The sequence below is a fragment of the Mercenaria mercenaria genome, chromosome 17 (assembly GCF_021730395.1).
Source record: "Mercenaria mercenaria strain notata chromosome 17, MADL_Memer_1, whole genome shotgun sequence".
NCBI lineage: Eukaryota > Metazoa > Mollusca > Bivalvia > Venerida > Veneridae > Mercenaria > Mercenaria mercenaria.
The window spans coordinates 30,090,938-30,105,160 of NC_069377.1; the positions used below are offsets into that span (position 1 = coordinate 30,090,938).

General features: G+C 34.0%; 1 protein-coding gene across 1 annotated transcript in view; it reads right to left on the reverse strand.

Moving 5' to 3' along the window:
• The window catches only part of LOC128550396 (uncharacterized), an 84,808-nt gene extending 77,984 nt beyond the window's left edge, over positions 1-6,824 (reverse strand). The window contains exon 1 of the mRNA XM_053529370.1: positions 6,691-6,824. The gene's annotated coding sequence lies outside the window, so the exon portion shown is untranslated. The remainder of the gene's footprint in view (positions 1-6,690) is intronic.
• Between the last annotated feature and the right edge of the window lie 7,399 nt (positions 6,825-14,223).

Sequence of the window (14,223 nt, forward strand, 5' to 3'; positions counted from 1 at the left end):
GCATTATCCATTAGATACGTAGAAAAGAAGTAAGAGCACAATTTCTAACAAAATACTGTGCACATCAAATACAACCGGTACCACACGTCATGAAAAAGCAGCTAACCCATAGATTGATACTGCAGTGGAAAGGATAAAACATATAAAGTGCTAAATTACCTGTCAAAAAGCTACAGTTCTATTATAAAGAAACTAATATAAAAGAGTATATATAACACGAAAACAGACATAACACAGAAAACGGTAGAAAGAAAGAATGACTGATAATACACGACAACCTTGGAACAGTACCTAATCTGTACTGAGCTGTAGGAGAATGTTAAAACGAATTTTAGGTCGGTTAGTTTGTAAAATCTTGCACTGACTCTATGTTGGTCTTTTTAGACGACGCAGTGTTAGTTACAAAACTAGTTGATCAGTTAAGCTATAACATTAGAGACAATGACGCGACTGTATATCAAATTAAAACATGCAAGTATAGTCAATGCGAGGTATCTGCATAAAAATGTTCTCAATAACTTGTCTGAAGTTTGAAGTACTTGCGTGCATACAAAAGCAAATTTAATGCCACACAATGCAAGAAAAACATCAATTGTATCTGCGCAGTATTTGTAGGATCAAAGTGTTAATCACATCTATATTGAGTCTAACGCTTGCACAGTCATTTTGCCATCAAATAGTTAATACATATATTAGTCATTAACTGTAAATCGGTCAATCAACAATATTATACTTTGCTTAAAGATCCACCTAAACCCAGTGACATACTTTTTCCTTAGACCTGAACTTCGTACAAATCATTCTGATAAGATATTATTCTGCAAGATGACAGGTGGACAATTTAGGCCCTCCCTGAATTAATGTGACTTCACAACGTTATCTTCAGTCTCTATATCCTTTTAAAAACATAAACTATATAAAAGACTTAAACTGTGAAAACATAGTGTACTCAAAACTCAGTAACTGTGCATATTGCTACATTTATTTAACAAATTTAGACTTAAATTCATGTTACTGTAAACTTGTAGTGAGATACTCGTACTTCTAATCATGTATAATGCAATCATGGAAATACAAAAGAATACAATTATTCTGTGACTCGTCTTTAAGTAGGACGTATACCTTGTCACCGGGGTAGATTCAAATTAATTGAACCTTAACCGCTATTTAATTTCGTGTGATTCATTGTTTTAGCTGCTACAATCTCAAGTTTGTTTCTCTTTTACGATTCATGTAAATTTTTATCCAGGTTTGAAGTACATGATCTAGCACGGCCCTCCAAAGTTATTCGATATCGAAACAAGAAGGAAAATACGGTAATCTGATCCTTTTAGCGTATTCTATTTTCACTGTTATCAGTTGAATGCACGTTAGACTTCTAATACAAGCTTTAAATGTATATGTCGCGGGGCTTGTGTTTCCATTATAGTAACGCATTTTATGTCATTCTTAAACAATTATATATGATAACGGGTCGAATGACGGTGTCAGTACCATTCTCTTTATGACCACATTGGAACATTAGGGCAATTTATTAGCAGAATAGCAAACAATTTACATGGTATCTTATTTATCTTAATTTTTAAAATAATCATGGCAACAGAGATGTTTAAAAAATAATATGTTATGCCATGCTTTTATTCGTTATTTCGTTGAAAAATGTTTAATATATTTATCTTTTTTTATGTAGCTTCAAGACAATTCATTTTCAAAGTAACTAATCTAATTTTAGACATACAACAAAACTTAAAATACTAACAACAGTACTCCTCATTTCACTGTTTTATGAAAAATTCATTGTGCTTGCAATAATTATACTGTGGGATATTGGTGGAATACAGATAAAAAGCTGCATCTGTGTTCCTTAGTACACAGATTAGTATCAACGCCCTTAAATTTCACATTTAGATATATAGGTCACGGAGTTGTAATATTAATTTAGTTCAAAATATCACCTTTGTCTACTGAAATATGAACAATTTTGGAGCATAGTTTTAGTATAATTATAAGAACCAAATTAGCAATGGAAACGGTAAAATAGGTATTACAAATTACCATTCTAAATTTTTATTCGAAAATAATCTTGAACCCGGCTATCTTCCATTTCAAATAACATAAGTTGTCTTCATCCATTTTCTTACAATATGCATGATATTTCAATATAAGTACATAAATCCGCAAAATATTGATCATTTTTCAAGGCGAAAGACCCATAAAGTATTTCGGCTATTTTAAAAGTAGCTCAGATAAGACAAAATGCTCAGAATTACTTACATTCAAGCTTTTAATTTTTCGCGGTAAATAACACGTAATGTCATAAGGTCGATGACGTCAGTTTAGTGCAACAGTGTTTTGTAGCGTTTTGGCGGTAATAAATTCATTATTTTAGAATTAATTGACCTTTAAGCATCAGATCGGACACAGGTTAATATAATAAATATACATGTGTCAACACATTTAGTTTGTCGTAAACATTGTCGTTTATCTTTAGTTTAGTTTTTTGAGCATGCGCGCATACAAATATCAAGGTTTATTTTATGCTTATTGGTGAAATACTGGAAAATAGCAGTGAGCTATAAATCGGTATCACTCAAAGTGCCGAACTTCTTTTTTTTCCAGATAAATAATCTCCCTTGAAATATATATTCTTTAATTACCTCCCTTCGCTGCCTTTAAAATTACTGGATTATACTACTTTTTTCCATTGATTCACTATCGTGTGGTAGATTTTACTGGCGACAGCACATTTAGTTGGTTGTTGTCTTAGTTAATTATCACAAGACATCAACTCAACCTTACGTAATATGCCAGCATTTACTTTCCCACTCAAAGCCCAGCCAGTTGTGTTCCAACTTCCATGCATTTTGTTATGCTATGCAGCTCCTAGATCAATATTTCCTAACTATTTCTATTGAATCCATGATGATTTTTAATTTTGCAGCTTGATTTTCCATGGACATACGCATATTCCACAGTTGTTTAGATTTTTCGTGTTGTTTTTTTTAATCTGACCTTCAGCGTGTGTTTTGGTAAACAAAGCAAGCTTCCGGTTATTCAACGAACTGACGTATTGACCCGAAAAGATTTAATTATACTTCTACTTAACTACCGGCATTTGTCAATGTCTCTGTTAGCCGCGGACTGTGTATTTTTACACAAAATATTTAAATGCAGTTTTTGTTTGTCACCCTCTTTTTTTTAAAAACAAAATGGCGTCGTGTTAAATTAATGAACCTAATCACCAATATTCGATATTAATGTGCCTAAGTGTCCATGGTAATTTAGCGGATGTATCATATGTAACACGGTAGCTTAAATAAATCCGAATTTCGTCATAAAATATTGGATTTATATGAACATTTATGCACGTAATAAACAGAAAATTCGTTGATCTTCACAAGCTAGCATAAAATAAAAAGAAAATTTGTTTGTTTGCAGTGAAAATATTCAATTGTCTCCCTTATCGGTGATGATATATTTCGATATCTCACTGCAAACAAACAAATATCCTCTATTTACTACCTCAATAACGATGTGTACCTGATATCATGTTTTATATCTTATATAGTAGACGCAACTTGACCCTGATGGTTGACCTTTGTATTATAATACATAATGAGGCACAACCTATTATTGCAAAGGAATTTACGTAAAACAAGAGCTGCATGAGAAAGTGGAAATATAAATTTGTGGAATTATAAATTAGTGTATTGGAAAGTTTTAACTGATCAAATGTAAGTATACATACTTTGATAATGGTCTGTAAACAAACTAATTACATATAAATATACATGGCTACCCTAATCACCCTTTATTTCTACAATGAAATAATCGATATGTATAATCAGCCGAAGGTCAACCATCGCGCTCAAGTTGCGACTATTATACGTAAATGATCTGACTTACAGCATAACACCAGTACCGATGTGCGAATATTGGGACAAGTAAATTCATTATTATCTACAGGAAATAGTTTCTTAATTCGGCTAGACGTATGCAAATACAATCTCTAGTAATTTGTAATACCTTTTGTGGTCGACTAGATTCAGCAAAAGTGTATTTGAGACGCTAAGATAAGTAAAAGAAAAGGATATTTAGCATGAAGTTAATGCCAAAGTAAAATGTTGTAATTATAACCATAACATGCGATTCAGAAATCAACGTAAAAACATTCCATAATGTTCAATTTGCAAGCATTTGTTTGTCATATCTATATTTGTCAAACAAAATATTTTTAAATAAAAAGCTATTTGCAGCGTACGCAAACAAAAACTGATACTTGAAATTAAAAATTACTAGGAGATCGTTGATATTTCGAATCATAACTAGAAATGTCACAGGAGTAACGAATATTACCCCTACATTACGGCCTTGTCACAGAAGTATGGCTCACACTTATATACCCCATTTATGATGTTACACCTGTTGTACCAAAAGGTATTTAAATCTATAAAGCCTTTTATGAGTTATTGTCCGGAAACCATGAGTTTGGCAAATTTTAAGTTGGAAAGGGGTTATAACTCCGTCAAAAAAAAGTGGTTTGTAGGCAAAGTCGAACTTGACCTGTATATTATAATGTTACACCTGTGTACCAAATTTTATTTAAATATGTCAAGCCTTTCATGAGTTATTGTCCGGAAACTATGAGTTTAGCAAATTTAAAGTTGGAAAAGGGTCATGACTACGTAAAAACAAACCGGTGGTTTGTAGGCAAAGTCGAACTGGACCTGTATATTATAATGTTACACCTGTGTACCAAATTTTATTCAAATTTGTCAAGCCTTACATCAGTTATTGTCCGGAAACCATGAAAACCAACGGCGGACAGAAGACCGACCGATCGAACGACCGACAAACTCACTCCTATATTTCCTATATTGATAAAACGTCTTTCCATTTATAGATTTTATCAATATAAAGAATATTCATAATAAACAAATTTACTGAGAGAAAAAAAAAATAGATAAGCTAACCATTTGAGCTTTTGCTAATATCCTAAAAGCACTGATTATACTATTTTGCAATGAGACATACATTTGGATCAATATTTCGGAAATTTCTTATCGCGCATAATAAAATAAAACATGCGATATTCAATATAAGTCCGGTTTAGAACATGATTATCGGAAACTAAGTTGAAATTGATATGAATGGCACAAAATACCTCAGTATACGTTTGAATTAAGTATTACTAATTACAACATTTCCGAATCTTTTACGTCATTTAATTGATATTCAGGAGAGTGCATTTTGTGACAAATACGCGTTTTTGTCAGTCGCATTGCTCTACATTAGCTAACAATTAAATTGGGAAGGTTATGATATGTATGATATTTAAATGAAAATAAACAGAGGATTAGTACTGAAATGCCATCTGTAACGAACAAGTATTTTGATGAAACGCGGAAATTTCCGTGCGATTACATGTTCTCCGTATCCTTCTTTGACAGTCAGCGGCGGTCACAAACAAATGGACTTCCGTACCTGTGAGTGTCGCGAAATGCCGAAATTTTAGAGAATACGTGATCAAATGAAAATTGTTAATTGTTATTACATTTGAGCCGCACCATGAAAAAACCAACATAGTGGCTTTGCGACCAGCATGGATCCAGACCAGCCTACGCATCCGCGCAGCCTGGTCAGGATCCATGCTATTCGCTTTCAAAGACTATTGCAATTAGAGAAAGCTTAAGCGAACAGCATGGATCCTGACCAGACTGCGCGGATGCGCAGGCTGGTCTGGATCCATGCTGGTCGCAAACGCACTATGTTGGTTTTCTCATGGTGCGGCTCATTTTAGCTACCTTAAAGACTATTTATATGGTTTTCTTCTATATAAATTCAATAGAAATATAAGAGAGATTATCTTTTATTTATTGTAAAAACTGGCATTTATTCACACATGAAACGGAACAAAATCGTATTTGAACAGTGACGAGTATTATAGGAAGTCTACAAACAACTGTATTAAAGTACACACACTGACATATATAAATTTAAAGGCAAGTTGTTCGCATATTTTGCATCTTAATACATTAAAGCATGGGATAAATTAGGTCGAACATACTATATCTATATTCAAATGTTAAAAACATGTCCAAACATCAACTGGAAATACCTTTTTGACTTTATCTTTACGAATAAAATAGCACATCCGAATAAATGTTTTTTGCTCATAGATTGTTTTCAATAAAAAAACATAAATTAAATCGATATTCTACAACCAACCTAGCCTTTGACATGTAGAATCCTGAAAAACATAAATTTATTCATTGTGTCTTGTCGCTCAAGTCTTTGTAACTACAGAGTTACTCGCTCAAGTGTTGAAACTACAGTGTTACTGGCTCAAGTCTTTGTAACTACAGTGTTACTTGCCGCTCAAGTATTTGTAAATACAGGGTTACTCGCTCAAGTCTTTGTCACTACAATATTTTCGTGTGTTTAATTTAATTTCTTGCCTATACGTTTGTACAATGTAATCACCTTCTTTACAAACGAGTGATCTAAACAAAAGTATCACTGTTCCGTTACAATTTAGATGCAATGAATTGAATTAATAGTATGAACAATTTTAAGTAAAATTTCCTTTAAAGTTTCACCTCTTTCCGCTGTGTTCTGGTATCATTAAAGCAAGAATATTTGTACTTGTATATACGTAATAATTGAACGAAAACTAAGTTAAGCTTTTACCTGTTTAAACGCATACATTTATTGGCAATCCTTTACTGGATAAATCAAGATACATTTCATTGAAAGCGTACACTACTTCCGTCATTTGACATTTTCATTGTATGCTCTGCTCTTAAATATCCTTGTAATGCCTTGCCGTTCCTATCTAAAATCCAATATTTTCATATGGCAATGCCAGTTAGCAGCGTTTCACTAGATCTGCTTTATAAACAGAGTTTGAATGAAATGATTTGTTGACCATTTTCCCATGCTCAAGTAGGATTTGTTGTGTTGCGTATGCCACAAACAAATTTAATCCTCGGTTTACCGTTTCGAAGCGGTACCACTTCGTGTCCCTATTTTTAACGACTTTTGTTCGTTTCAATTTTATATGTTGTGTATATTTTCTGATGTGTTGGCGATGTTTCTTTACCTCACCCAAATTTTGCCCCAACCCACATTTTGTGCCCTCCTCTATTTGCTTACCTTTCCTCTCATCTACTCATACTTCTTACCCCAAGACCATTTGTATATATTTCATGTAATTTAAATGTAATTGCTGCTGATATTGAAGACAACCGTTCACTATATCTTTCCAGTACGGTTTCTATTTGTGGCTGGTCTACTTTGCCACGTGTGGGTTGTGTTTGTTTTGTCCCTTACTCTCAGAGACTCTTTTCTGACATTTTGGTATTCATTACAAACGCAGTTTAAGTCTCCTATGACTTACATTTATATTTGACCAACTGGGCTAATAAAAAGTTAAATGAAAAAAGTATTGTCATTTTTATTAGTAAATTCAAGAAAACCAATGTTATCAGGTTGACTACAATTATGATATGCTTTTTATACTCGCAAATTACATAGCGTCTTTGCTTTTTATATCTGGAGCCAATGACGACGTGTCTTGACATTTTCTTTTGATCAGTCGGAGTCATATTAAAACATTCCGACAACCATAAATCGGTTGAGGTGGGTGACCATACGAAACAGCCACACACATATAATGATAAATGAGAACGAGTAAAGTGATTTTCAACGGGTGATAGTAGATGATGTCAGAGGGTATCTTCATATTCTAAAATCTAAGCTTTACTTACTCTGTCAGACTGATTTGCAAGCCCCATTCCCTGTCCAGCTTTTAAGCATATGTCTCCGTCCGGTCACCTCTCAAATTAAAATCAGGTTCTCTCCAACCTTAAAGATGGAACAACTACTTCTTTTCCATGGGTCCTCATTCTTGATAACGTGGCTGCCATTTATACTCTCAAATTGTCGATTAACACAGTAAAACGTATTACTGAATCCATCGTGTTTGATTACCTCTCTTTATGACTCTTACTATACATGTTTGTAAATCTAATTATTTTTATTCCCCGTTTGGTTAGCCCCTTTTCTTGTTACTGATATACAATTTTAACATAAAATAAAAGCATTGTGGAACGTATATGTATATATATTATTGTCTACAAATGCACACGCATCAATATAATCATTTCCTAACTGAAAATTTTATAAAGAAACGGGAGTACATTATATTATTTATGAAATCTGTTCTGCATGAAATTATATTACTGCTAGTATAAAAACAATGCAGGAATATGTGTGTCTAATTAATGTTCCATCCGCCGGAAGCATGGATTTTAGTAACGGATATATTTACATCCAGGACCATATATGTTATTTGCGGCAAAAAATTATGTAGCACAACTTCGTTATCATTTGTCATTGCCATTTCAAATGTTAGTAAAATAACTACTTTGCCATTTAAATTTGGAGTCGGAAGAACACATAATGAAAATCTCTTTAACTTTACGACAAAAACAAATGCAATTTCAGACAATGTTGAAACAGAGATCTTGCAATTACCCCTACAGGTATAAATAACACATAATAAGCTAATATCTAAGAGATTATTCTGAGACAAAACCGTGTTATTTTCTAGCAAAACATGACATTTACAGAAGAAAACTACAGTTAATTTATAGCTGAACGACATTTAAGCTATCAACTACGCAGCGATTGTTATCAAATTATCTGAAGGATAAGGAAAACTTCCGTTCAGAATACGAAGTCAGCAATTTTAGAATGACACGCAAATCATTGTATTTGTTTAAACTCGCCCATTCATTTTGTATTGTATTAACATTTTTGTATTCTGCCGACCTGGTAACACATTCTATTACTTGGGCGGATAGTATATGAACATATAAAGAGAGAATCAATTTACTTTAAGTTTGTTATCCAATTTTGCTGAAATACTTCAAAATTGTACAAACGACTTTTTAAATTTTAGTTAGATAAAAGCTATCCGAATCCTGGTTGCATTTTCTTGTTAGCTCGAAGTAGGATATCTCTGCCTTTTAAAAACACTTTATTCATTTATTGTTAAAGTAGACTTATGACAAATTTATGTTCACCTCGATCCAACCTTTAGAAAGGCTTTGAAGAAAATATACCAAACATAATCATGAAGCATACTACATCACTCTCAACTAACACGAGTGCTATATCATATATTTCTTACTCCACTTTCGCCATATCACGATTTCTCCTTGGTTTCTTTTTACATACATTGTAAAATGCGTATTCCACAGCATCACCAAGGGGGGAGTTTTCTTCTAATTTTTATAACATTTTATTAGTTTTACATTGATCGTCATATGTTATTTTGAAAGAGTGTTTTGCTTCGTCGATTTCAGTCGTTTAGAGCACCTGTGTGTCCGGTAAGTTTTAAAAACACCGTCACTTTTAGCTTCTTTTGTTGTTGTTGGTTTGTTATGAGTCTTCCAGGACGTCTTATTTGGCATGTAAGCGACATTTCCATTAGTACAACGAGGGATTAACCACTCCGATTGTTATATTGCAGTTCGGTTTTTAATAAACATAACAGACTAAATTTGTTTTGTTTTGTTTTGGATTTGTTCTATTTATGACGAACCGTGTACTCCTGCACCAGAGTTTATCCATCAACCTTCGACGACCTAGCTGTAGTTCTTTAGCATGACTACGCGAGATTCGAGGTACGGACCGAAACATAAAAAGTGTTTATATGTTATTAACAAAGATATCGTTAATAGAAAGAGTATATAAATACATTGCCTAAAGGAATCACGAAAGCAAAGGAAGGTAATTACAAAATATTTATTTAATGCAAAACCAAGAAAAAAAAATAACAGGAAAAAACACATTCAAAGAACGTTGCAGCAACATATGAAACATGTGTTGTTCTTTGCCCACAAGGTACAAAAGTGCAATTGTGCGATATTTTCAATCAGCTGGCAGAAACATCAGCATATCATTTACGAAGGGAAGGAATTATTTTTGTATAAAACAACACAGTACGCGCTGGGAACAGTCTTCATTGTTAATGATGAATATATACAAGATTAATTTTAAGAATTGTTAAGTCATATTAAGTGCATTGAAAATTAATCGAAGGAATCATTCTGTTTAGTTGGCCATGGTTTTGATTATATACATGTATTGATGATTGGCACGAAACATAGCCTTTTCACTTTTATGCATAACACGCAATGCATTGTGTAATGCCATTTGTGTTTTGTAAAATATTTTTCTGACTTAATGGTACATATAAATGAGATAAGAAAAAAATCTTCTTAGACACTACGTTCATCATTGTAAGTTATGAAACAACTAAGTCAATGTACAAGATAATGTAATCATAAAAAGCAATAAAAATATATCAACATATCAAGTAAATGGCGTGACAATATATTTGTATGATTTTATAACAGTGCATTATTTACATTTCTTAGACTTTCAACTGTTGTGCAGGATATATGAGAGATACTGCACATGTCATTCTATTGCTATTATTTAAATTGTCTTGTTTTTATTGTATTGAGTCTCATACGGCTTAAAATTAACACTTATATTTGAGCCGTGCCATGAGAAAATCAACATAGTGGGTATGCGACCAGCATGGATCCAGACCAGCCTGCGCATCCGCGCAGTCTGGTCAGGCTCCATGCTGTTCGCTTTTAAAGCCTACTGGAATTGGAGAAACTGTTAGCGAACAGCATGGATCCTGACCAGACTGCGCGGATGCGCAGGCTGGTTTGGATCCTTGCTGGTCGCAAACCCACTATGTTGGTTTTCTCATGGAGCGGCTCATTTATTAAAGAATACGCATTAAGAAATAGCAGCATACTTCCCGTATCTGAGTATATCTTCAGTATATTTGTATTAATGTTATAATTATACTGCACACTGTTTAATTATGCTGACAACATACTGCAGATATCATTCAAATTCACTACATACTACATATGCCTTATATTCTTCAAACACAATATATACAGTAAACTTGCTGTTTTCCAGCAAGTAGCTTATTATACACAGCAACATATTGCAGGATATTTTAATTATTTTACCTTTGCTGAAAAAAAATCAGAATAAGATCGCTGTGTGATACCTTCGGGACACCCTCTTATGCACTTACCATTGATATAGTTTCTTCTATTGCAAACTGTTCCAAACACTCTACACAACTGAAATGCAAGCTACTTAGTCAGATTAGAAAGATGCCTTTATAACACTACTGCACTGCACGTATGCTTCAAATGCAACCAGTATGCATGTAACATTAAGCTCTGCAGCATAAGTGAATTGTTGCTGATATTTATCTTCTACTGCAAATATGCTACATATACATTTGTATACTGGAAACATACCGCATATGCACAATATATTATTGTAAGGTCTCCTAAACGAAATAGAAACAATTTCAAACATGGCCACATCAAGTGGTGGTTATTGACATTTTGAGAAACAGCTGTTGTGCAAATCTTGAAACAGTCGGGAGACCAGTCTTGAATCATTCACTTATTAAGTTCAAATTCAGATATATTTAGGTTATTCACATAAAACCATAAAAACATGGCAAAACTGGGCGATAATGATGATGAACCAAGGACCACAACTCCTGAGCTACTATAATGAGACATTATGACAATATATCGTGTACCTCAGTTTGGATAAGATTGCCTTTTTACGGTGTTCCGTTTAGACCATCGTGACATTTTATTTAATACTAAACCGCGATGCAGGATGGTACGATGACGAAAACGCGATGGCGCTATGGTACGATGATGAAACAACGATGGTACGATGGTGAAAATGCGGTGGCACTATGATAAAATCGCGATGGTACGATGGTAAAATGTCGATGTAATATTGCGGTTTCATCATCGTACCATCGCGCTTTCACCATCGTACCATCGTGTTTTCGATATCGTGCCATCATGGCATCGCATTTTAACCATCGTACCATCGTGTTTTCACCATCGTGCCAGCCATCGCGTTATCACCATCGTACTGTCGCGTTTTCACCATCGTGACATAGCGTTTTCACCATTGTACCGTCGCGTTTTCACCATCGTACCATCGCGTTTTCACCATCGTGCCATCGCGGTTTCACCATCGTACCATCGCGTTTTCACCATCGTACCATTGCGTTTTTACCATGGTACCATCGCCTTCCGGTTAGAAATGTGTAGTTGCACGCACTTGTACTTTTGTCAACAATTATTATAGACGAATGTATCTCAGTGTATATTGTGAGAAGAAATTTACCATTTAGATTCTGCTGTTTTGCAAAATGTTTAGTGCTCAGTTCATTAAAACTGTGTAAAATCTTCAAGGCCACGTCCTTTGTATTCTATGTACGCATGAAAGTAAATAAAAAGCTGGATGTAATAGTCACATGATATTATTCAAACTCAGCTTATTCTTGTTAGAATGTAGAAGGTATACAGTGAAATGTGAAAATGAGATTGTACCAAGCCTGTATTTTAATGACACATGTACACATACTGTACCACTGCGCATGACCACCGGAAGGCGATGGTACGATGGTGAAAATGCGATGGTACGATGGTGATAACGCGATGGTAAGATGGTGAAAACGCGATGACACGATGGTGAAAATGCGATGATGCGATGGTACGATGGTGATAATGCGATGGTACGATGATAAAAACGCGCTGGCACGATGGTGAAAACGCGATGGTATGATGGTGAAAACGCGATGGTACAATGGTGATAATGCGATGGTACGATGATGAAAACGTGATTGCACGATGGCGAAAACGCGATAATACGATAATACGATGGTGAAAACGCGATGGTACGATGATGAAAACGCAATATTACATCGGCATTTCACCATCGTTCCATCGCATCATCGCGATTTCATCATCGTGCCATCGCGTTTTCACCATCGTACCATTGTTGTTTCATCATCGTGCCATCGCACCATCGTGTTTTCGCCATCGTTCCATCTACATCGCGGTTTAGGATTCAATAAAATGTCACGATTGTCCAAACGGAACACCATACCTTTTTGACCATTCAAGTCCATGTGAGAATAAATCTACATATCTACAGATTAGCTGGCTTTAGAAAGGCCAAATAGTCTATCCAGGTTCACATATTTTAACTATATTATTATTGCAGAACGGAGAGCCTTTGTTCATCAAAGTTCAGATTAACGTTTTATCTTTAAAACTGGGAGAACATGTCAAGGGACAGTTAATACTTGTCAACCACGTAACAGCAAGATATGCTTTAAATCAAATGATGAATAGATAGCCTCCGGTATTATTGTTACTTTCGTGACGAGATGTACTAATGAACAAAATGGATTTTCGTTGATTGAAATGATAATGCGAGTAATCTAAATTGATGAATGGGTCGGTTGTCCATCTATTTAGTGTCATATTTGATTTGAACAGAGGACAAAAAGATTCAACATAAAATCAGTAATATTCTAAGCAAGTGTTTTGTCACATTCCTTCAAATGTTTTGTAGAGCTGACCTTTATCATATGTGTTCCTGTCATCTTAACATTTTTTTTTTGATATCGAAATAACAATCAGTAACTTTTTATTTTTTTATCAAAATAAATGTAAGTCATCTTTAATTCAAAACACAAAGTTACACACACGCATTTTATTCCTTAAAAAAGAAAGAGTCCCTAATTTTTTCTGCTACTTTAAGTTTCATCTTATTTAAAAATAACAAAACTGATATCTAGTTGAATTTTCATCTGCTGTAAATGCCCTGTTTCAAAATCAGTTGTGACGTATTTCACTCTTAGCGTAATTTTATTCGTCATCTGACTTTAACATTGTATGCCTTGCTCTCGAAAATCTCAATAATGCGCTGCAATAAATGTTTTCATGTAAAAGTTGATATCGATATTAATCTTATTTCATAGTTTTTCGAAAAAAAAAAAAACCCTGGAAAACTTGAATGTTAACATTGCTTTTACAATGTATATTTGCTATATGTTCAGCAACGTCACACTCAACATTAATTCCTGAAGTACAAAACACTGAATTATTGGACTATTGTTAATTAGCACTGATTACCAATGTGCGTGTTCTGTGTTACTATATTTTCCGGGCCTTTAGGAGTATGGAGTTCATTTAATGTATCTTCATACGATTTAATGTAACTTAATAACATTTGATATATCTTAATAATATAACTCCCAGTAAGAGGTGTCGTACATTTATTAACGTGCTA